This window comes from Protopterus annectens, chromosome 1.part1 (genome assembly GCF_019279795.1).
Source record: "Protopterus annectens isolate FY-2018-M chromosome 1.part1, PAN1.0, whole genome shotgun sequence".
NCBI classification, from domain to species: domain Eukaryota; kingdom Metazoa; phylum Chordata; order Ceratodontiformes; family Protopteridae; genus Protopterus; species Protopterus annectens.
Window position 1 is genome coordinate 123,498,400 of NC_056726.1, and position 22,960 is coordinate 123,521,359.

Sequence of the window (22,960 nt, forward strand, 5' to 3'; positions counted from 1 at the left end):
CATGGATACTACAGTGTATACCTTTCCTACAGCTAAATTTACACTACTAGTGACAGGGGTGGGGGATTTCGCAGCCCGCACTCTAAGGGGAAATACTGCTCAAGATACAGACTGATTTATAAATGCAGTCTATAAGCACCTACATGGATGTATGGATCATGCCATCACTGGTAAACCAAGAATTGCTCCTCCTAGAAAAGGACACCAGTCTGGTGGACCTCTGCAATAAACAGGCTTTACTACAGAAATATGACAGTATTCCAGACAAGCATCAAATCCCACGAAGGGCAAACATCCGTGATCACTATTAGTATGATACGTAGGTCCCTCATGACATCATTCAAGGCTAACATCAGCAGGAGAATACGCAAGGATTCGAAAGATAATCACAAAGCCTTCTTTGGCTAAGTCAAGGATCTAAGTGGTGACACACAGATTTACACTGTGCCAGTGAAATATAGCACAAAATATGCTGACCCTACTGATATCGCCAATATCCTTGCAGATACATTCAGTGCATACTTTACCCCCTAAAGAGCCCACAACACTACCCGAAAGGTACAGTATCCCACACATCAGAGACACACAGGTAGAAATGGCCCTCTCTAACAGCAGCACACAGTGTCAATGGAGGCAGATGTTGTCCCAGACTGCATCTTGAAAACTGTACAAGACAATCTGACCCCCCACCTAATTAAGCTTTCCAACCTCAGCCTCTCCACAGGCTACATGCCCATACAATGGTGGGTGGTAACGATTATTCCACTCCATCAAGGTGGAATCACAACTGAATATGGTAACTACCACCCCAAAAGCCTGACTAGCCTGGTCTGCAATGGTATGGATTGCATCCTCATGGCACTCATTAACAAAGACATTGGTAAACTCCGAACACGTGACCCAACCCAGGTCAGCTTGGTTGAGTGCAGTTCATGCCTACTGAACCTGTTTGACATCTTACATACTGTCACCAAGATGTTAGATGACGGGGAAGGTGGTTCACACATACTACCTGGGCCTCACCAAGGCTTTTGACACCATGACCCACTCAGGTATTATTGATAAACACACCAGTCTGTACATACACCATACATCACAGGTTGGGTTGCCAATGGGCTTACACACAGAACCCACACGGGATGACTAGTGGTCTCCAGGTCCAACTCTTGACCAGGCATGACTGGTGTCCCACAGGACTCAGTCCTGGGAGCCCTACTGTTTGACATATACTTCTCAGAGGTACAGGCAAACACAGGTGGACTATGGCAGACCATGTTTGGCAATGACTGCGAACTGGGAGCCATGACTGATAGTCCAGCTGACGGAGACACCTCTCAAGGGGCCTCACAGAGACCATCACAGGGTGTCAATGTCATGGCCTCCAGCCAAGTGCCACTAACTACATGGTCATTCCATTGTGAAATATTAAGCACCCACATATTAACACATAAGTGGCAGCCACTTTAATACGGATGAGGTAATGGGGTATCTGGGGACTAAGGTAGATAGTGATCTCCCCTTTGACAATCATATCTCCACAATAGTTAGGACATCCTTCTATGTAGGCCATCTGATTACTAAAGGGTTCCCATCTAGACATACTGGGGTTATAGTGCCCCTTTACTCATCACTCAGTCCCATCATAGTGTATAATAACCCAATTGGGATGTACCTCAGAAGACACTTCCAACAGCTAGGAGGTCCACGAATGTACCTCGCCAAGGGGAATACTGGCCTCCAACATATGGACTATGCAGCCAGACTGAATAAACTCCTGCTTTACTCAGTGGCATCTCGTTTACCCAGAGATGAACTCTGCTGGCCAACACAGCCATGTCGAGCTCAGGCTTAATGGATATGCTCCACCTACGGGAATCTATGTCACAGTGAGTCACACACTGTAGTGAGCTGAACCTTGCCACAATAACCGGAAGATGCTGGAGGGACAGATTCCTGTCACAGATACTCCCCATACTTTGGAACAACATTCCTAACTACATTATACAGAGCCCCTCACTAACACTCTGCAAGAGAAACCTTGAAGAGTGGATGGGGAACAGTAGATGCACCCCAGGGATCCCGCCATTAGCTCTGCTCCACAGAGGGACAGTTAATGAATCAATGGGGTGGCAAAAGCTGACACATTTTGTCTGGGCTTATGAATGGCCTTTGGCAGTTGGCCAAGTACCTACCTATGAATCTATACATACAGTATCAGCACATGCTGATAGCTTAATTTACTGTTCAGGTGTTGACTTACCTTGTGGCAATGGCAGTTGTGTGTGCAATAGCTGAGGGCTGCCTATGTTGGATGCACACAGTAGACTGCCTATACATGACAATTTACAGGTAGTCATGTGTGTGTGCCATCCATTTTTACTGTGTGTGCAGGTGGAGAAAGGTGTCAGTCCCTAGGTGCCTAGATTGTCAGTGTGTGTGCTATGCGTTCCCTCTTTGCCAAGGCATGGGCATACTGGGCACGCCTCCATCTGCCTACTGGGGCTGGCTCAGGGTGTTTGTGGTCTGAGTTCCTCTGTGCCTGTGGGGCCCTTGGCAATGTTGGTGGGCTGTGAGGGCCTTCACCATTCTGTCCCTGCTGCAGCTGTTTCTGCAGGACCATATTGTGTAGCATAGCACATACTATGAAGATGTGGGCACACGTGCCTGGAGAGTACTGCAAGGCTCCACCAGATATGTCCAAGCAATGGAACTTTGATTTCAGTATCCCAAACACACACTCTATGATGATTCTGGTTTGTGCGTGTACCTCATTATGGCGTTTCTGCATGGGTGTGTGTGCATTTCTGATGGGAGTAATCATCCTTGGCTCCAGCACATAGCCAGCATCCCCCACCAGGTGGCAATTTGGGATGTCCTTCCTGGAAAATAACTGATACAGCTGTGAGGCATGCCAGATGTGGGAGTTGTGATAGCTTCCAGGGCTGTCAGCACACACATCCATGATAATGCCTTGGGCATTGCACATGACCTGGCAGTTGATGGATGGGTATCCCTTGCGGTTTATGTAGCACCTACCCTGCTCACTGGGTGGTGACATGATGTGTATGTGCATGCAGTCTATTGCACCCAGTACCTCCGGGTATTCTGCCACACTGTGGAAGAGACGCATATTGCTGGCCAACTCCTCCTGCGTTCGGGGGAAGTATATGTGCTCATTGGCATATGGTAACATGGCATCCATGAACTGGTGTAGTACCCTGGATGCTGATGCCTGTGAGATCCACATGATATCCCCAGTTGGTCTTTGAAAGGTACCTGTAGCTAGTAATCCCAGGCTTACACATACCTTCGTATCCACTGGGATGGGTGCCCCTCTGTTTGTTCTGGCTCTGAGGCATGGCCGGCACAGCTCCACAAGTTGCTGTAGGATGTCCCTGTCCACCCTGTAATGCTCTACTATTTCCAGATCATGTAGCCCCTGGTAGATTACCCTGGGCCTGAACACTCTCCTCCTCTTCTGGTGCCTGAAGTGGTCTTGTGCATCATCCTCCACACCACCTTCAGTCTCCAACACATGCTGGTGGATCAAAGTTATGGCAGCCCCTAACATGTACATACTAAAAGTTCCCCGTCTGTATACACCACTGTTGCACAGTGTATGGGAATACACAAATGTGTGTGAGGTGCTTTCACACTTTATAGTATTGTGCTATGGATGCTGCTGATGTAAGTGGGTGTGTATGAGCTATTCCAGCTGCAGCATGTCTTAATTATGAGTTTTGCAATGAGTACTGCAAGAATGGGGCCTTTACTGTGGAGATATGCTTGCCTGCCTTGATTAATCTGTTGCCCTTTAATTCACTTTTAAACCTGGATCCCCTCCCATTATCAGGCATGCATCCACCTGCCGTCTTTCTTGTTTTGTACTTTCCCTACCCAGTCATGGCAAAATGTGTCTTCTAGCTGATATACTGCAAATCGGCTTTGTTCTGCTTTGACACTTTACTGTTTTCTTTGCAGTACAGCCCCTCCCCTTTCCTGTTCTGCAGGTAGCTGCTTGCGGCCTTTTTAGCTGTTGTCAATGGTGCACTGTAGGCTCCTAGGTGTTAATTAGTCATTTGTACTCCAATTTTACTGCTGCAGCATTTCCTTATTTGTTTCCTATATCCTTCCTGTTTCAGCTGGCAGTGCATGCCATACAGACCCACTTAGCGGCTTTACATGCATTTTCATCTCCGTTCACATGCATACTCAGCTACGTTGTGTACTCTCAGCTAAGCATAGCTATGGCCAGTTCAACCACCCCTATCCTGCAGCTTTGCCTAGCTAGGGACAAACTGGTTTAGCAATGCTCCAATGTGCTTACAGCAATGGTGACACACCCCTCTCTTGATGTCATCTTTATCTCGAGGGCATACCTCGGTGTTATAACGCTACGCTGTGAGGTGCATCCTTACACCAGCAGGGAATCTGTGATTCACTATTACTCCTCTCATTTGCATGGCATTGCCTACTGATTGCTAACTACCGCTCATAACACTGTCACAGCCCCTTAGCAACCCTTGCGCCATAGTATGGTGTAGCATGCCTGCCACTTACTATTATGGGGAAATTGTGATATGTATTACATTGCAGTGTTATTCTATATTTTTATATTTTCCTTGTGATCCCATTTGTGCACCGCTGCCCTGCGCTTCCACGTCGCGATTGTGCGACTATATATATTAAATGTTAATTTTATATTTTGTACATTTTTTTATGCCAATGGCTATATATTTAGCCATTGGCATATATTAACAATACATGTGTTTGGTCGGCTGTCATGACTCCGATTTTATGTTTGCAAAAATGTAAACCGTTTTCTACGGTTTACATTTCTGCATGCTTACACTACACCTGCGCCACTTGCTGGATCGCTACATACCTTCATTTGCATGCTACACTGCTGCATATGGGCTAATTAGCATACAGGGCCCGGGAGTTGTGCAGGCGTAGCGTACACAGGTAGTGCATGTGGGAGCAGCTCGTACATGGATCGCTCGGAGGCCATATTTGGTGTTAGAATGCTGACGCTATGCCTGCACCTGGCGCAAGCTTTATGAATCCCAGGGTTAGCTTTAGAAAGTGGCGTTAGAATGGTGTAAAAAATAAAAATGAATGTTTTTGGTTGATAGATGCCAGATGTGAAAAAGAATAAAAGGAAAATAATACATGCAGTATGGGTGGGGCAAATAGTTTGCTCTGTAGGAAATGAGACACATTATCGAGTAGGAATATTTATAAACATGAAGAAATAAAAATTCTAAATGCAACAATAGTAGTACCAGGAAAGCTGATGATATGAGAATGTGACAAAAAATTAACAGTGATTTATGTGTATACTACTGTGGTAGACAGAAAACAGTTCATTGAAGAAATTAAAAAAATCTCACGGATTTACTAATTTTCCGTGCAGGACTAGAAGCGGCCGTTTAGGAGGACGACGGCAGCACACCATGCATATTAATGAAGGTGCTCTGTCTGAACTCTTAATCCTACAGGGAGCATGGATGACTGCAGGGGGCATGTCTGAGAGCAGAGCTTACAGAATAAACACGCCCCTGCAAAGTAGAACAGCAGAAAGTGTAAATAAATGAGTGAGACTGCTCATAGGTATCCACATATCCCCACAAACAGTCCCCCATGTGTACAACAGCAACAGGACATAAAAATAAAAAGAAGAACCCCTTTATCTTTTTATCAAAATTCTGAGTACAGCTAACCGTAGGTGCACGAGTGTGCCCATCGCATAGCTACGGTTAAAACAGCTCAATAGGCTGAAGAGGATAACAATGAAGATATATGCAAATGAAGCAGCACAGCAATAGTGTAGTGGGCAGAGCATCTGCCTAATGAACACAGGCATTCCCGGTTTGAGTCTCACTGCAGCACATACAATTTTCCATTTGAAATCTGTATATGAACATTTTTTACATTTTTTTGCTGTATAACCTACTAAATAACATTTAAATGTGAACTGGAGTACTGCATTACATGCACATGTGAAGTGTCAGTGTTATAATGAATAAGGCACTAATAAGCAGGTTTAAGCAGAAAATAAGCAGTAGTAAGCATGTTTAAGTGCGTTTGCACGGGGGTAAGCATTGCCTGTACAAATTAAGCAAAGTAGAAGCTAACTGAGTGTAAGAAACTGTAACCGGAGGTTAGCATTGCGTAGCTCCACACAAACTCGCCCACACCCACTTACAACTGCTTTAAACTGCCTTAATCACTCTGTACCCAATGGCCTATGTTCTGTCCAGCAACAAAATAAACAGCTTCTGCATGGCTCGAACTCAGGACCTGTCCACCACAGTCACAGTAGTTAACCACTAAACCATCACAGCAATGCATACAAATGAGGTATCAGCAAACTAATCTTCACCAAAGGAAAATAAAACCAAACATGTTAACTATATCTATGTACAGTGTGATGTTGTATAACCTGCCACAGGACATAAATGTGTGAACTGGAGTACTGCAGTAAGCATAGATTTGAGGTGTTATTGTAATAAAGTGTAGACGTCCCCAGGACCCCATACAGTGTATGTACACATGAATCAGGGATACCAGACACATATATAACCTGCAATGAATAATAAATCACTTCCAAAAGGCAAATATGGTACTAATTAACTATTAAGCAATGCTAACCGCAGCACAACTCAGCTTAGTAAGTGTAAGTAATGTGTAGGGGAGCCAATTCAATCTTCCCAGTGGCATACTTCTGTAAGCATTGCCAACCTTAGGTAAGCAGGTGTGCCCAAAGCATAGCCTTTTCAAAACCGGCCAATCACAGAAAAGTGTGGGAAATTGGCTGTATTTAAACCCCACAGGCGGGAATACTTCCCATAACTGGTTGTAGCTTCCTACTGCAAGCAGAATGGCTGGTGTGGGTGAAGGCACTCGATTTACAACACAGCGCTGGGGCATTCAGGAGTCAAAATTCATGGTATGGCTCCTGGTAAAACACCATGAGCAGAGACTACTGCAGGGCCAGTACCAGGGCTCACAGTATAAAACGGAGGCCTGGGACAGTCTCAACCGTGACCTCACCAGTGCCACAGGTATCCCCCGGACTGGTGAGCAGGTCAGGCACCACCATGCTGACCTGAAGCGGTGGTGGAGGGATGTACTGGAAGAGTGGATCCAGGAGTCTCGGCAGATGCCTAATGCCCCAGTACTGAGTAAGTACTCATTCTACTACGTAGTTAATAGTTGCCTAGCTTGTGTATACTATGGATAGGTATGGCTAAATATTACTGTATTGTTCTGACAGCTGCAGATGAGCGGGCTGCAAACCAGCAAGCCCATGATGCTAGGTTACAAAGGCTGCAGTTAGTATTTTTCTGCATGTACTGTCATAACAAATAAATATAAGAGCCTTAGAAAGTGTCGTACCAGTAGAAATAAATATGTAATATTCTGTGAATAAAGGTATAACCACTGGAGTTCTCCTGTTTACTCTTCTTTCATATGTTGTCGAACTGTTGCATACTATAAATAGTACTGTTGTATTAAGCAGTGTTACCCACAGATAAAATGTGTATGAAGTTCTGTATAACAATGTTGGATGTGCCAAGAGGTCAGTCATATTGTCCAAGTGAGGGAGACTAGATAGAAAACAGTAGAAAGCTTCACATCAATCCCCTGATGGCACAGTGTACTGTGATGTTAAATATAATTGTGTTGTCACACATAGCAGGGGTATGAATCCTGACAGTGCTAGTAAGTTGTATGCATAATCATACACCACAACTGTACAGATTTTGTTACAATGTTCAGATGGAAAGCTGTATGCATAATTCCACCCAACTATATAGAATTTGCTAGAATGTTCAGATAGAAAGTTGTATGCATATTCATACCCCACAACTGTTCCAATCTGTCCAGCATGTCCAGATAAATGGCCCACATCACCAGCCTGGTACGCTGATCCATGGTAAAATCAGTGTGATGATCTAAGAAATGTACTAATAGTCAAACATGTACATAGTCAGAGAATGTATATGAAAACAAACCTGTCATTCTACCACCTCACCCAAAGTGTATGAGAGCAATTATCAACATATGTTGCACTAACACCTGCATCCTATCGTGCCTGTATGTAAGACACAGCTCACGTATATAATAATCTATAAATAATCTATAAATATACCAGTGTACAATGTAAGCCCATTGTGTAGTGTAATAATACATGTAAGGGACAGACCACTGCAGTGACTAAAAATGTTGTGAAAACTACAAGGATATATTAGCTGTTAATTGAACTCTCTCTCTCACCCATACCATATGTGCAAAAATAACCCAATGACACACCTCAATCAGTATGTGTACACTTCAAGCTTCTGTTGGGACATATGTCCCAATGGTTTATAAATATTCACATTTGTTTCTGTGCATGTGCCATGTTATCTTCTTCTTTCGGCTTTTCCCAGTTAGGGGTCTGTCAGAAAAATATGTATTAATGTATGTGTTTAGTGCTTATTAGAAGCTAAAAGGGTTAACATATTTCATTCTATTTTATGTGCAGCTTAGTTTTGTATGAAACTACAAGATGCTTTTTCTAAAATGACAATATGCTTTCTGAAACTGCAAGATGCTCTCTGACCTAGCATTTGCTAGCACAGCAAAATTCATGTTTATGCCTTTTGGAAATATACTGAGAAGCAGGTGATTATCTGCTAGGTCAGGAAATTAATGAATAGAACAATACTGTTTTCTATAATGTTACTGAACTTGAACAATCAGCTCTGTTCATGTTATGAGAACATGCACAGCTGCAGAAGAACTAGATACAGTTAAACAAAGACTGTTTAAAGAAATGAACTATAATCTGTACTTGCTTTGTGCTCGAATTAGCCATAGTACCTTGAATGGTAACATTGCATAGTGAGAAGTTGTATCTGACCGGTGGTCATCAAGGCCACGTTGTTTTTCTTAGGAAGTTTTTTCATAAACTTGATGTGCCAGCAGAAAATCATGGACAAACAGCTGCTATGAAATAATATTGAAAGAACTTGTGATTTGTTACGTCAGCTTAATAGGCAATGCTTTGTAAGAAATGTATAAGAATGGCTTCACTTCCTGATTTTAGTTAGACAAACTCTGTATTAGCACGTTTTTGTCTCCTTGCTGCAAGATTAAAGTGCCTTAACCTGAACCTGCCGTGTATTGATCTTTTTGAAGTTGTGTTTTCCTTTGACAGATTGGTCCTTCGGACCAGAAACTCTCACATCGCCTTAGGTCAGATGGGCCAGGTGGCATGAAACCGTATGGGGAAGAGACCACGTCGGTTCTTCTGCGCTGAAAGACCTCCGACTGAATTGTCATTCAAAAGAGGCCAGCCACTGTTCTGATCTGCGACTGGAGGATGAGTTATCACGCGAACCAGAGACGGTCAATCACGGAGGCACAGGTAAGGTGAGATTTACCTTTTTCTGTTTTAGATCAGGGACTTGATTTGTGTCATCTGTCAGGAGATTTGTTTTGTACAAGTCAGGGACAGGAAGATTGCAGTCTTGTCATAGATCAGGGAAACAGAATAGGTAAGGCAGTTATTCTAGATAAACTGTGAAAAAGAGAGAAATCGTGGTACCACGTAAAATAAGAAGGGTTACGTAACAGCTCAAAGGTCAAAATAAAATGGGAAATAAGTGCACAAAAAGATCCCAAGGTCCACTATTAACTGAAGATGCAAAATATATGCAATTACAACGTGCCGACAATGTTAGGTACTATACCAAATGGGTTAATAAATATGAATTTGATGGCAAATTAGAAAAATCCTCACTTATCAAACTTGTCAAACAGCTTAAAACTGACGACAGAGGTCAGGTAAAAAAGCAACGTCAATTAGGCATTCCTCAGGCACACAGGTGGATTGAGGAAGCAAACCGTAGGGAACAAAAGAGTAATAATTCAAAAGCAATGTTTCTAGATAAAGAGGATAATAACTTGGTAATAGCATCAGCCCCTCTGCCTCCTCTGCTTCCCTTACCAGAATATGAAGTGGGTGGACAAGTTGGTCCACCTCCGCTATATCCGGCTGTCCCCGCGAAGCCAAAACTGTTTGTCAGAGATCCCATCGAGACTAGGTCTCGAACACGTAACTTAAGAGGGGAAATTGAATATCAAATAAATGAAAATTCACGAGCTATGAGTGAAGAAGAAATGTGTCCGCTCATAGAAGTGCCAAATCCTCAGGCAGGACAGGAAGGGCAGAACCCAACACTCCTAGTATATAGACTGTGGACACCAGAAGATATCCGGAAAGCCACAGAGGGAATTCCCCATCCAAAAGTTAATTTTAGAAAATTCCTAGAGGACTTACAGGGCATGAGGTTAAGTTACCATTTAAATGGAGAAGTAGAAAAAGTAGTCAGACAAATCGTAGGTCCAGATTAGCACATGATCAGTGGCAACTGGAATCCCCATGACGCAGAACACAAGCCACTCCCACATAGCAACTCAGAGCTGGATAACAGAGTGAAAGGTCTGACAGACCGAATCTCTGAAAAATGGAAGCCTAGGGCAGACTGGACTTGCATTAAACAATGCATCCAACAGGAAAGTGAAACTGTTGATAGATATTATGCTAGATTATTAGAATGTTTTAATAACCATTGTGGAATGCAGGTACCTGAAGACCAAACACATGATTCCCCATATGAGCAGCAGCTAAAGAATGCATTTTTGAAAGGCAGTATTGCACCCATCAGCAGCTTTATTACAAAGCACATGGTAGATCACCGAACAAGTAGATTACAGTCATTACTTGAATATGCAAGACATGCCGAAAGGCATTTTAATAACAAAAAGAAAAAGAAAATCCAAGTATTTGCTGTAGAAGACGGAGCAGAAGTTTTTGTAGTACAGTCAGGAAAAAAGGGCAAGAAGAATGCCCAGGGAAACAAACAATCTGATAAACGATCAGAAGAGTTTGAAGAAAGAAAGAAAAGGAGTGAATGTTTTAAGTGCGGGAAAAAAGGGACATTTAGCAAGGGATTGCAAGCAAAACAAGAAGGTAGCCATGGAAGATAAGGAGGGTGAGGACTGACTATATGATAGTCAAGAATCAATAGAAAAAAATAACCAAGAAAATATAAATGCAAATGTGATAGAAGGAATAGAGAATGTGACAAAAGAAATAGAGGAAGTGCAGGAAATCACAGATAGTGAAGAAAGTGAAATTTTAGACTTAGCATTATTGAGCCTAGAGCTTTATTTAGCAGACACGAAACCGGAAGTTACACTTCTGGTAGAGGGCAGGGAAGTTAAATTTCTGTGTGACTCAGGGGCATCACAAACCCTGATACATCCTTCCAAACTATCAGAAAATTCAGAATAGTTTGATTACATATTAGTGAAAGCAGCTAATGGACAGCTGTATCGAGAGCCACACTCCCATAACATAGCAATTACTGACTCTGTTTCAGGGTGACCCAAAAAAGCAAAATTGTTGTTTCTTCAAAATGCCCAGTAAACCTTTTGGGCAGAGACCTTATGCAAATATTTGGCATAGCAGTAGTTCTGACTATGCAGGGTATGGAAGCACAGTGACAAATGGATACTTTTGTAGTGCGACCAGAGGGTGAAACATTTTATTGGTACAGCCAGGACTTGGTCACGACTGGTCCAGGGGCAGTAACCAAAGAACTGATGAGCGTAGCCATCAGTAAGTCCCCCTCCCTTGACACTGATAAACAGCATTTGTTGCACTGTACTCTGTATTACTGTAACACACCAGGACCTGATAAGGAATATGAGCAAGAACTATTTAGAAACCATGCCAACAGATTAGTATTATGTAATCTGTACTGGGACACAGAAGGGAACAGTGTAGTTAGCTGTTCATTGCCCCAGGAATTCTTTACACTTTATAAATCTAATCGATTACCACATGTTAGTTTAACTAAAGACAAGAATGTGAAATGGGCAGACTTAGGAGAAAAAGTCACAAAGTGGGAAAAACAGACAGAGTTAGAACTGTCAGAACAAGGAGTACGAAAGCAGAAGTTAAATTGGATAACACAGACACACCCAGCTGTACATTTGCAGTCAAGCGAGGACAGCTGAATAGCACTCTTACTAGAAGAGGAAGAAAAAGCCTTACGAGGCATACCAGAAACTCTCTGGTCAACAGGAAAATCTGATGTAGGACTTATTCGTACAGCAGGACCAGTTACTATCACGCCAAAATCAGCATTTAGACCACAGAAGAGACAATATCCCTTAAGAAAAGATGCAGAAGTAGGAATCAAACCTATAATAGCAGCTTTACTTAAGGAAGGAGTACTGATAGAATCTCCCAATTCACCATGTAACACACCCATATTTCCTGTCAGGAAAGCAAACGGAGAATGACGTATGGTCCAAGATTTACAAGTGTTAAAGGAAAATACTTCAAAGACCAATCAGTATAAGGTTCAGTTCAGGTTTCTTTATTCTTGCGCAAGGAGACAACAAAATGCAGATACAGAGTTTGTCTAACTAAAATCAGGAAGTGTCACAATTAATATACCTTTCTTTCAAGACATTGCCCACTACGACTGACGTAGCAGATCACCAGTTCATAATGTTGATTTATTACAGTTGTTTTCTCACATTTTCAGCTGACTCTACAAAGTTTAAAAAAGATTTTTCAGTAAACAGGATGGCCTTGATGACCACCAGTCAGTTATAACTTTCTTTCTATGTTATGTTACAAGTCAAGGTACTATGGCTAATTCAAGCACAATGCAAGTACAGATCTCTGAAGCTGTCTATTGTTTCTAGTATCTAACTTCCTTGCAACTGTGCACTTTTTCATCAACATGAACAGAGCTTATTGTTCATAATGAATGGATCTACAGAAAATAGTATTATTCTTTATTTAATTTCCTGACCTAGCAGATAATCACCTGCTTCTCAGTACATTTCCAAAGGCATAAACATGCATTTTGCTGTGCTAGCAAACTAGGTCAGAGTGCATCTTGCAGTGTCAGAAAGCACAATTTCAGAAAAGCATGTTTGCAGTCTCAAACGGAACTAATGCTACATATAGAATAAAAATGTGTTAATCCTTTTCTGCTTATAATAAGCACTACACATATATGTTAATACATATTTTTCTAACATTTCCCTCCTGTTAATACGTTTTATTCTATTTTCAAAAGCATAAACAGTTTGCTTCTTCTCCTAACCTCTTCCTTTGAGGATTTGTAGCTAAGAGAGTCATTCAGTTTAAACTTATGAAAGTGTTTCATTTTTCAACAGTCCTTCAATTTCAGTACTTTGATACAAAGTCTCAGAAACTGATATGTCTATAAAATCTTTGATTAATCTTTTCATGCAGGGAATGCCACAGCAAATACATGCTTCTAATAGGAGTAATCCCACACAAATGGCAATCTAATCGATTACCACATGTTAGTTTAACTAAAGACAAGAATGTGAAATGGGCAGACATAGGAGAAAAAGTCACAAAGTAGGAAAAACAGACAGAGTTAGAACTGTCAGAACAGGGAGTACAAAAGCAGAAGTTAAATTGGATAACACAGACACACCCAGCTGTACACGTGCAGTCAAGCAAGGACAGCTGAATAGTATGTTCATTAGGATGGAACCCCACCCCCCAAACAATTTCTGGAAAAAGTCGGGTTCGGGCCTGGCCTGGTCATGTCTGACACTTGCTGAATCACCTCCAAGTGGTCGTTAATCTCGTGTTGGCTGTCAGGAATGTAAGAACAGCACTCGTCTTTGATTAAAGTGCACGTACCACCTCTCGCCGCTAGGATGAAATCAAGAGCCATGCAGTTTTGAAGTACCACAGTTCTCATTGCATTCAGTTCATCAGTCATTAATTCGAGAGTGGAAAAAGTTGTATTGCTCATGACCTCGAGAAGTTTGGATAGTTTTCTCAGTTCCCAAATTGATTTAACTGCACCATATGCAGGGGCTATGCCAGCCCAGGATATAATGGTGTCACTCAAGTCCATGTGTGTTAGTTTATTCTTGTCTTTCACGGAGTTACGGTTTCTCCAGCCTGCTTCGATCTGTCCCATCGGATTCTCAGGTTTCTTGATTGGATTTTCGGGTTTTTTTGTGACGTCTCTGACATTTCGAATTCTCCCATGAGGCAAAACTGCAGTGTGTCGTATGTCCGGGACCAGGTAACCCAAAAAACAACTGCCGGACCAATTCTCAGGCAACCATTTGTATGCCTTTTTCCCACACACAAAATAACAGTTTTCTACTTTAGTATTGATATACACTTTCTCTGCATGAAACATTTTCTTATCTATAATAGACAGTTGCTTTAAAAGAAAAGGATTATGTTGTATTTCACTAACAGTTTTATGTAAGGACTCAAAGTATGAGTCATAATCTGCATCACAAATTGTTCCTGCATTATTGGCTTTAATATAACATTTGTAAGAAACAGTCACATTGCATTTGCTCCAACCCACCTGAATGGTATTGTTTTTATAGAAACACACAATTCCTTTTTGTGTAACAGGTAAGAACAATGCAATTTTGTCTTTTGATTTAACATTTGTAGTCTCAAAAATCAAGTTTTCCCAGGTCTCATTGATCCCTAGGGGGACAGCAGCCATTAATAATCCCCCGTATGCTGTTGGTATAGCTGTGCAAATCCAACAATTCAAAATATTAAAAGTCTCAGCATACACATGTTTGATTGCTTGGTAAGTTTTAAAGTTCGGATGCCAGTCTATGAGTGTTGAATCACGTTTGTTCAGTCTAGCTGGTGTGGCTGAAGAAAAGAAAGGCCACAGCAAGAGCCACAGCAAAAAGAACATTGTCACTAATACAGTTATCAAAATGATTATGCAACACTGCTGAAGTCGCTCAGCATTTCCATTTACTCTGGGTCTTGTCATTCTACTGCTGCTGTGTGTTAGCAAGATTTTTATCAAGTTCAAAGTTTTTAACTAATTTGCAGTTTGTCAAATGAATCCAAGATGAATGTTCCGCAATCTTGACTGCTGTGGGCATGCTCAGCAGTACTTGATATGGACCTTCCCACTTTGGTGTTGTCCAATTCTTCTTCTTGATCATCTTCACCCAGAACCATGTGCCTGGGCTACTGCCACTTTGGATGGTTTGGTTTGGTCTTTATCTGAAACAGAATTAAACTGTAAAAGATGTTTGTTATTTAGCATACTCCTCATGTACTCTGCAAGTGTCCAATCTGCTTCCTGGTCTGCAGGCATGAGAGGTTTCCACTGAGGTATATAATAAGCTCTCCCAAAAATCTTTTCAAAAGGTGTCAATCCTTTTGCATTTGGAACAGTTCTCATGCTCAACAGTGCCAGGGGCAGACAGTACACCCAATTTTTCTGCATATCAGTCATAAGTTTCTTAAGCTTGTTCTTTAACTCCATTGTGCCTCTCTACTAACCCTGCAGATTGAGGGTGATACGCACAGTGATGTTTTAAAGAAATCCCAAAATACCGACTCAATTGTTGTATAGTTTGGTTTATGAAATGTGTACCATTGTCACTGTAGATCCTTTCCGGTATGTCAAATCTAGGAATGATTTCTTTAACTAGGGTCTTTGCAACAGTGGCTGCATCCGGTTTACTGGTCTGAAAGGCCTCCACCCATTTGGAGAACATATCCACAATGACAAGGCAGTACTTTTTATTTTCACATTTGCTCAATTCTATGAAATCCATACAGATAGTATGAAATGGATATGGTGGTGTAGGGAAACTCCCTTGCTTGGGCTTTAACGCCCCTTGTGCATGATGTTTATTACAAGTGTGGCATGACAGGCAAATTTTTTAGTGTAGTTTGTAAATCCATACGTAGTGAATACCCGATTTACTAACTGTACCACCCCCCCTGTTGAGACATGACACTGCCCATGGCTCAACAAAGCTGCATATCTAAATAAATTAGATGGTAATATCGGTTTTCCCTCTTTGGAGATGTACAGCCCTTTCTTGAGAATTGCTCCTCGTCTTTCCCACTTTTGTTTCTCAGCTCATGTAGTAAGTGTCTGCATTGTTTTCAACATTTCTAAGTCTAAAATCTCAGAAGGTTGTAATTCCTCGTTCAAAAGAAATGCTTCTGAGGCTGCTTGCTTTACAGCTGTGTCAGCTCTCGCATTGCCTTTTGAAATCCTATCTTGTTGTTTAGTATGAGCTATGCATTTACAAATAGCTACTGTATGAGGTAACTGAATAGATTCTAACAAATCTAAAATAAACTGTGCATGATTAATCGGTTTGCCAGTAGATGTCACCATTCCTCGATTTTTCCACTGCTGTGCAAAAACATGTACAGTAGAAAAAGCATACTGGCTGTCTGTAAAAATGTTTACTCTTTTGCCCTTTGCTAAGGTGCATGCCCGTGTCAAGGCAATCAACACTGCTGCTTGTGCAGATAAGCTATGTGGTAAGGGTTTTGCTTCTACAATCTCAGTATCAGAAACTATTGCATAACCTGTTAGGTTCTGTCCTGTAGGACTCTTTCTGCATGAGCGGTCCAGGTAATATGTCACCTCGGCATCATCCAAGGGAACATCCAGGAGGACTTTTCTAGGCAGTGTCTTTTGCTCAATTACCTGCAGGCAGCTATGAGATGTGGCATCCGCAGGAGTTGGGAGCAAGGTAGACGGATTCAAAGTTGTACATCGTTCAATTGTCATGTGAGGTTGGCTCAGCAATATAGTCATACAAGAAAGATGCCTAGCAGGGGAAAGATATGCTACTTTTTCTTGCAGTAAAATAATTGCGACTGCATAAGGCACTCTCAATGTGAGAGGGTGGAATAACACTACTGAGGCTGAAGCCTGCACTGCCATTGCAGCTGCAACTACTGCTTGTACACAGTGGGGTAGAGACCGCGCCACTGGGTCCAGTTGTGATGAATAATAAGCAATGGGGCGTTGCTTGTCCACATGCTGTTGAATCAACACTGATGTCCTATAACCTTGCTTGCAATCTATAGTTTGTAAAAAACATTTATGATAGTTCGGTAATCCTAAAACTAATGATGATGCTATCAATTGTTTCAGTTTACAGAAAGCTAATTCTGCTTCTGGTGTCCATTGTATTAAATCTTGTGCTGCCATAGGCTTCTTAAAAATCAAGTTGGTTAATGGTGCAGATTCCAAAGCATAGTTTGGGATCCAGATCCGACAAAAATTAGTTGTACCCAGGAAGGACATCATTTCCTTCTTGGTTGTAAGTTTTGGTGCTTGTAAGATCGCTATTTTTCTGTCCTCGTCTAATGTTCTGCCATATTTGGATATTACATATCCAAGGTATTTAACTTGTTTTTTCCTAAGCTGCAATTTATTTTTGCTTACTTTGTGTCCTTCAGTGGCTAAAAATTTCAATAATGCTACAGTATCTCCCTTACAATCTTGCTGGGCAGGGGCGGCCAGCAGGATATCATCAACATAAAGTAAAACTTGACTACCTTTCGGTGGGATAAATCCCGCTAAATTACTTACCATCTCTTGTGAGAATATTGTTGGGCTTTCACAATATCCCTGTGGTAATCACGTATATGTATACCGCTTCCCCTGAAATGTAAATGTAAACCAATACTGTCTGTCAGGGTGTATTGGTATTGAAAAGAACGCATTGCTGATATCTCCCACAGAAAAATACTTCTGTTGAGGTTTTAAATCATTCAACAAGGTGTGTGGATCTGGCACCATAGGTGCTCTTGATATTACTGCGTCATTTACAGCTTGTAAATCTTGGACCATACGCCATTCTCTGTTTGCTTTTTTAACTGGGAATAAGGGTGTGTTACATGGTGAATCAGGAGATTCCACCAGTATTCCCTCCTTAAGTAAAGCTGCTGTGATAGGTCTAATACCTGCCTCTGCATCTTTTCTTAAGGGGTACTGTCTTTTTTGTGGTCTAAATGCTGACTTTGGCATGATAGAAACTGGTCCTGCTGTGCGAATAAGTCCTACGTCTGATTTCCCTGGTGACCAGAGGGTTTCTGGTATGTCTAATAAAGCTTTTTCTTCCTCTTCTAATAAGAGGGTTTCTCAGCTGCCCTTGCTGGACTGCAAGTGTACAGCTGGATGTGTTTGTGTTATCCAGTTCAATTTTTGTCTTTGTACTCCCTGTTCTGATAGTTCTGATTCTGTCTGCTTTTCCCATTTTGTAACTTTTTCTCCTAGGTTTACCCATTTCAAATCTTTCTCTTTAGTTAAACTAACATGTGGTAAATGATTTGATTTATAAAGTGCAAAGAACTCCTGGGGTAATGAATAGCTAACTACACTGTTCCCTTTCATATCCCAGTACAGATTACACAGTGCCAATCTGTTTGCACGATTTTTAAACAATTCTTGTTCATATTCTTTGTCAGGTCCTGGTGTATTACAATAATACAGAGTACAGTGCAACAGGTGTTGTATATCAATGCAAAGGGAGGGGAACTTACTGATAGCTACATTCATTAACTCTTCAGTAATTGCTCCAGGGCCGGTCGTAACCAAGTCCTGGCTGTACCAATAAAATGTTTCACCTTCCGTTTGCATTGCAAAAGTATTAGTTTATCACTGTGCTTCCATACCTTGCATGGTTGGGACTACTGCTATGCCAAATAGTTGCATAAGATCTCTGCCCAAAAGGTTCACTGGGCACTTTGCAGAAACAACAAATTTGCTTTTCTGGGTCAATCCTGAAACAGGATCTGTTATTGAAATGTTATGGGAGAGAGGCTCCTGATACAGCTGTCCATTAGCTGCTTTCACTAGTATAAAATCATGTGATTCCGAATTTTCTGGTAGTTTGGAGGGGTGTACCAGGGTTCGTAATGCCCCTGAATCGCACAAAAATTTGACTTCCCTCCCCTCTACCAGGAGTGTAACTTCTGGTTTTGTGTCAGACAAATAGAGCTCTAAGCTCAATAAGGCTAGGTCTAATATTTCATTTTCTTTACTATTGGTAGCTTCCTTTACTTCCTCTATTTCTTCTATCACATTCTCATTTGTCCCTTTTCTATTATTCCTATCTAGTGATTCCTGACTTTCATATAGTCAGTCCTCACCCTCATCGTTTTTATCCTCCATTGCTGCCTTCTTATTTTTCTTGCAATCCTTTGCCAGGTGTCCCTTTTTACCGCATTTGAAGCACTCACCTCTCTTCTTTCTCCCTTCAAAGTCCTCTGATCGCTGATCAGATTGTTTGTTTCCCTGGGCATTCTTTTTGCCCTTTTTTCCGGACTGTACTAAATAAACTTCTCCGTCCTCTACAGCAAATACTTGGGCTTTCTTTTTCTTTTTGTTATTAAAATGCCTTTCGGCATGTCTAGCATAGTCAGGCAGTGATTGTAGTCTGCTTGTACGATGGTCTACCATATGTTTTGTAATAAAACTGCTTATGGGTGCAATACTGCCTTTTAAAAATGCATTCTTTAACTGCTGCTCATATGGGGAATCTTGTGTCTGGTCTTCGGGAAACTGCATTCCACAATGGTTATTAAAACATTCTAACAATCTGGCATAATATATATCAACAGTTTCACCTTCTTGATGGATGCATTGATTAATGCAAGTCCAGTCTGCCTTAGGCTTCCATTTTTCAGAGATTCGGTCTGTTAGACCTTTCACTCTGTTGTCTAGTTCTGCGCTGCTATGTGGGAGGGGCTTAAGTGCAGCGTCACGGGAATTCCAGTTGCCACTGATCATGTGCCAATCTGGACCAACTATTTGTCTGACTACTTTTTCTACTTCCTCTCTGTTTAAGTGATAACTTAATCTCATGCCTTGTAAGTCTTCTAAGAATTTTCTAAAAATAACTTTTGGATGGGGAATTCCCTCTGTGGCTTTCCGAATATCTTCCGGTGTCCACGGTCTGTATACTAGGAGAGTTGGGTCCTGCCCTTCCTGTCCTGTCTGAGGATTTGGTACTTCTATGAGTGGGCATATCTCTTCTTCACTCATAGCTCGTGAATTTCCATTTATTTGATATAATTCAATATCCCCTCTCAAATTACGTGTTCGAGACCTAGTCTTGACAGGATCTCTAACAAACGGTTTTGGTTTCTTAGAAATAGTTGGGTATTGTGGAGGCAGGACAGCTTGTTCATTTGCTTCATATTCTGGTAAAGGAACTGATAAGGGAACTGGAGGGGGCGGAGGGGCCGATGCCATAACTAAGTTATTATCCTCTTTATCCAAAAACATTGCTTTTGAATTTTTATTCTTTTGTTCCCTTCGGTTTACTTCCTCAATCCACCTGTGTGCCTGAGGAATTCCCAATTTGCGCTGTTTTTTAACCCGACCTTTGGGATCGGTTTTTAGCTGTCTAATAAGTTTGATAAGCGAGGATTTCTCTAGTTTCCCATCAAATTCATATTTATTAACCCATTTTGTATAGTATTTAACATTATCAACACGTTGTGATTGCATATATTTTGCGTCTTCGGTTAACAGTGGGTTTTGGGGTCTCTTTGTGCATGTATTACCCATTTTGTTCTAACTTTTAAATGTTACGTAACCCTTCTTATTTTTTAACGTGGTACCATGAGTGTTTATAGTCTCTTCGGACTACCTGCCTACTTATTCTGCTTCCCTGATCTATGACAAGATAGCAATCTTTCTGTCCCTGAATTTTAACAAATTCTCAACAGAACAAATACAATCAAGTCCCTGATCTAAAACAGAAAAAAGTAGATTTCACCCTACCTGAGTCTCAGCGATTGGTCGCTCACTGTTCGAACAAAACCCGCCTTCAGTCATAGATCAGAAAAGTGCCTGGCCTCTTTTGCACGACAAGTCAGTCAGAGGTCTTTCAAACAAGAAGAACCGATGTGGTATCTTCCCTGCGCAGTTTCATGCCACCTGGCCCATCTGATCCAAGGCTAAACGGAGGTTTCTGGTTCCAAAGGACCAAAAAAAGTTAAAGGAAAATACTTCAAAGACCAATCAGCATAAGGTTCAGTTCAGGTTTCTTTATTCTTGTGCAAGGAGGCAAAGAAATGCAGATACAGAGTTTGTCTAACTAAAATCAGGAAGTGTCACAATTAATATACCTTTCTTTCAAGACATTGCCCACTACGACTGACATAGCAGATCACCAGTTCATAATGTTGCTTTATAACAGTTGTTTTTTCACATTTTCAGCTGTCTCTACAAAGTTTAAAAAAGATTTTTCAGTAAACAGGATGGCCTTGATGACCACCGGTCAGTTATAACTTTCTTTCTATGTTATGTTACAAGTCAAGATACTATGGCTAATTCAAGAACAATGCAAGTACAGATCTCTGAAGCAGTCTATTGTTTCTAGTATCTAACTTCCTTGCAACTGTGCACCTTTTCATCAACAGGAACAGAGCGTATTGTTCATAATGAAAGGATCTACAGAAAATAGTATTATTCTTTATTTAATTTCCTGACCTAGCAGATAATCACCTGCTTCTCAGTACATTTCCAAAGGCATAAACATGTATTTTGCTGTGCTAGCAAACTAGGTCAGAGTGCATCTTGCAGTGTCAGAAAGCACAGTTTCAGAAAAGCATGTTTGCAGTCTCAAACAGAACTAATGCTGCATATAGAATAAAAATGTGTTAATCCTTTTCTGCTTATAATAAGCACTAGACATATACGTTAATACATATTTTTCTAACAACAAGCTATAAATGACGCAGTAATACCTAGAGCACCTATGGTGCCAGATCCACACACCCTGTTGAATGATTTAAAGCCCCAACAGAAGTATTTTTCTGTGGTAGATATTAGCAATGTGTTCTTTTCAATACCAATACACCCTGACAGTCAACATTGGTTTGCATTTACATTTCAGGGGAAAAGGTACACATATACAAGACTACCACAGGGATATTGTGAAAGCCCAACAATATTCGCACAAGAAATGGCAAGTAACTTGACGGGATTTATCCCACCGAGAGGCAGCTAGATTTTACTTTATGTAGATGATATCCTGCTGGTAGCCCCCACCCAGCAAGAATGCAGAGAAGATACCATAGCCTTACTACAATTTCTAGCCACACAAGGACATAAAGTAAACAAAAACAAATTGCAGCTTTGGAAAAAGCAGGTTAAATACCTGGGACATGTGATATCCAAAGAAGGCAGAATATTAGATGAAGAGAGAAAAATAGCAATTTTACAAGCACCCAAACCAACTACCAAGAAGGAAATGATGTCCTTCCTGGGTACAACTAATTTCTGTCGGAGTTGGATTCCGAACTATGCTTTGGAATCTGCTCCGCTGACTGACTTGATATACAAGAAGCCTATGGCAGCACAAGATTTATTACAATGGACACCAGAAGCAGAGTCAGCTTTCTGTAAATTAAAACAATTGATAGCGTCCTCATTAGTTTTAGGATTACCAAACTATCATAAAAGATTTTTCCAAACCGTAGATTGTAAGCAAGGTTATATGACATCAGTGTTAACACAGCAACATGGGGGCAAGCAACGTCCCATAGCTTACTATTCATCACAGCTGGACCCAGTGGTGTGATCACTGCCCCACTGTGTACAAGCAGTAGTCGCAGCTGCAATGGCAGTGCAGGCTTCAGCCTCGGTAGTGTTGTTCCACCCTCTCACATTGAGAGTGCCTTATGCAGTCGCGATTATTTTACTGCAAGAAAAAGTAGCATATCTTTCTCCTGCTAAACATCTTTTTTGTATGACTATACTGTTGAGCCAACCTCATATGACAATTGAACGGTGAAAAACTTTGAATCCGTCTACCTTGCTCCCAACCCCTGCGGATGGCACACCACACTGCTGCCTGCAGGAGATTGAGCAAAAGACACTACCTAGAAAAGATCTTACGGATGTTCCCTTGGATGATGCCGAGGTGACATATTACGTGGACGGCTCATGCAAAAGAGGTCCCACAGGACAGAATCTAGTAGGATATGCAGTAGTTTCTGATACCGAGATTTTAGAAGCGAAATTTTACCACACCATTTATCTGCACAGGCGGCAGAATTGATTGCCTT